The sequence below is a fragment of the Colobus angolensis genome, unplaced genomic scaffold (assembly GCF_000951035.1).
Source record: "Colobus angolensis palliatus isolate OR3802 unplaced genomic scaffold, Cang.pa_1.0 Scaffold160, whole genome shotgun sequence".
Taxonomy (NCBI): domain Eukaryota; kingdom Metazoa; phylum Chordata; class Mammalia; order Primates; family Cercopithecidae; genus Colobus; species Colobus angolensis.
Window position 1 is genome coordinate 2,305,475 of NW_012114711.1, and position 3,396 is coordinate 2,308,870.

Here is a 3,396-nt window from a genome sequence, read left to right on the forward strand (position 1 = left end):
TCACACACCGGGGCCTATTATGGGGAGGGGGGAGGGGGGAGGGATAGCATTTGGAGATATACCTAATGTAAATGACATGTTAATGGGTGCAGCACACCAACATGGCACATGTATACATATGTAACAAACCCGCACATTATGCACATGTACCCTAGAACTTAAAGTAAAAAAAAAAAAAAAAGAAATAGGACTTGAAAAAAGAAAAAAAAGATGAAAATTAACTTTGGACCAAAAATGTTAACTTGCTATAAAGGCAGGATAAATTTCTAGATTTTTGTTTAAAATGGTATACAATCTACATAAAAAGAAGGCAGTGTTTATAACTGTGGTATAAATCACAAGACCAAGTATACATTAAAAGGAAATGTCTTCATGGACTATCCTACAAGTATTTTTTTTTAATGATCTAAAGTGAATTAGCTTGTAAGTTTTACTTCGGGCTGCCAAGCAAAAACAAAACAAAAACAGGGTAAGTAGGCATCCTTTATTTCTGGTATCTCATTTCTTCCCCATTAAATTCATCAATACAAATGTAGGGGAAGAAAGGGGATATCTTTTCTCTTCATCATTAGAGGGTCATGGCTGACACCTGTATAACAAAAGACATGTTAACTAGAGAAATGCATAATAAGTGAGAGACAGAGAGAGAGAGAGAGAGAGAGAGAAAGAAAGAGACAGACGAGAGAGAGAGAGAGAGAGAGAGAGAGAGAAACTCTCATATTTTAGCTTGTTTGCTGAAATCTCCCATCTCCCCTGACTTTCCTCCCATTGCCATTATTATTTCACTTCTGTTTATATTCTTCAACAGTCTATAGTTATTCAACTAATTTTTTGGTCATTCGTTTAATGCCTATTACTTATGGAATGGAAGCTCCATGAAGACAGAAATATAATTTTTCTTGCTAATTGCTATTTCCCAGTACCTACACAAACAGCCATCCACAATAGATAATAAGATATTCATTAACAAATGAGTCACAGATGAAGGATTATAGTTCTGCAGAGCCAAGGATATCACAATATAAAGTCTACACATGTGTGCACTTACACATGTGTGCATGAATGTGCACACACACACAAATTTTTTTTAAAATTTTTTTTGAGATAAGATCTCACCCTGTCAGCCAGGTTGGAGTACAGTCATGCGATCTTGGCTCACTGCAACCTCCACCTCCCAGGCTTCAGCAATCCTCCCACCTCAGCATCCTGAGTAGCAGGGACCACAATTGTGCCACCATGTCCAGCTAATTTTTGTATTTTTGGTAAAAACAGGATTTTGTCATGTTGTCCAGGCTGGTCTCGAACTCCTGGGCTCAAGTGATCTGCCCACTTCAGCTCCCAAAGTGCTAGGATTACAGTCATTGAGCCACCGTGCCCGTTCAAAAGATGAGAGGTTGTTAACCATAGAAGGAATTAAGACTAAGCTTCCCAAACATAGACACCACAAAGCCACACTAGATGTTTTATAATCAAAGTCCCAGGTCCTTATTGAGTATTTCTTGAAAATATTATATGGACAATGAGACATTAAATAGAGGTAAGAAAACGTAGAAGTAATATTGCAATAATGAAAATGGAAAGAAAAACAAACCTTTTGTTTATGCTAAAAAAGCATAGGAGAGTCTAAGAGCAGAATGAGTTTTTCTGTAACTTGTTTTCTCTGATCTCAATAGGAGCCTGATCTGAAGCATCCTCTATCAAAACATCAAGTCACAGTTAATAACAACTATTTACTGAGCTCCTATACATGTCAGACTCTGTGCTTTGTGCTTTACATGAATTCTGTGTGAATTCTCATAACTGTATTGAATTGCTAGGACTATTATCCTCATTTTGAAGATTAGGTAATCTAAAATCATTGACCTCAACAGACCATAGAATCAAGAATATTTCAGCAAGTCATATCCTGGGCTTAGTTTTAAAAGACACTGTAGGCCGGGCGCGGTGGCTCAAGTCTGTAATCCCAGCACTTTGGGAGGCCGAGACGGGCAGATCACAAGGTCAGGAGATCGAGACCATCCTGGCTAACACGGTGAAAACCCGTCTCTACTAAAAAACATGCAAAAAATTAGCCGGGTTTGGTGGCGCGTACCTGTAGTCCCAGCTACTCGGGAGGCTGAGGCAGGAGAATGGCGTAAACCCGGGAGGCAGAGCTTGCAGTGAGCTGGGATCCGGTCACTGCACTCCAGCCTGGGCGACAGAGTGAGACTCTGTCTCAAAAAAAAAAAAAGACACAGTAAATTTTACCACTGTGCTTAATCATTTATGAATCTTAGTTTAACTTCTGTCTCTTGTTGGAGGAAAGAGAAACTATGTAGTGCTTGGTTAATTAAGAGAAAAAACATCTTTCTCCATTATTCATGCAGAAATGTCAGTTATTAAAGATGAGTACGGAAGCGACAGAAAAGATTACCTCTGACTGAATGATGGAAGAGAGTGATCTGGAACTCTCATTCATTCATTCATTTTATTAATTTTTAATTTATTCATTGTCTACCAATTACCAAGTAGTATGCTATATGCCAGACATGCAAAGATGAATAAAATGCACTCTCTGCTCTACAGATAGTTACTGACATTTGAGTAGATAGACAAACCAATAATCAATATATGCTCCGATAACTCTTATTATAGATGGTATTTATGGGATGCTTTTCAAGAGTTAAATATATACCCAATTTCTAAGTAAACAAGGCAGTGCAGAATAAACCATCATCAGATGCTTTTATGAGCCACTAGTGAAATGTTAAAGGCACAATTTATTAAATAAATAAGGACTACACATTTTGGTATATAAATACATAATAGAAATAAACTTTTCAAATATAAATAGAAGAATCTATATTACCGTGAAACAAGAAAACATATTTTCTTAAGGTTTGGCTGTCTACAAACTATTTGTCTTCCCCAAATCATACATTGTTAATTATTTTTGACATAAACCTGTCAGATTAATGCTTGCTCTCATGCCAAAGTTCATCTCTGATTGTCTGAAGTTAATTCCTAGGTACCACTGCCTGACAGATGGTTTCAACTTTTACATTCTCACGATAAAGAGAAAAGTTTACCCTTTTCCAGCACACTATCTAAATTTGATTTCCAATAATTCTTAAGGATAAAATTAGCTTTTAGACTAGATAGCTATGAAGTGTCCAGCATATCTATGCAATATACTTGACAATTGCTTTGCAAGCCAAGTCATATTTTTACACTGACAAGTCAAATTTAAAGAAGCTTTTCAAACTAACATTGTCAGAAACATAAGCACTTGCTGTATTTGTAAACGCAAACACTCAGCAAAAGCATTTCCATTGTCTTCTAGGTCACCCCAGAATTTAGAAAAAAAAAAGCATTTCCATTTCTGAAATATTTTTAATTTTTATGTAAGACATTTAC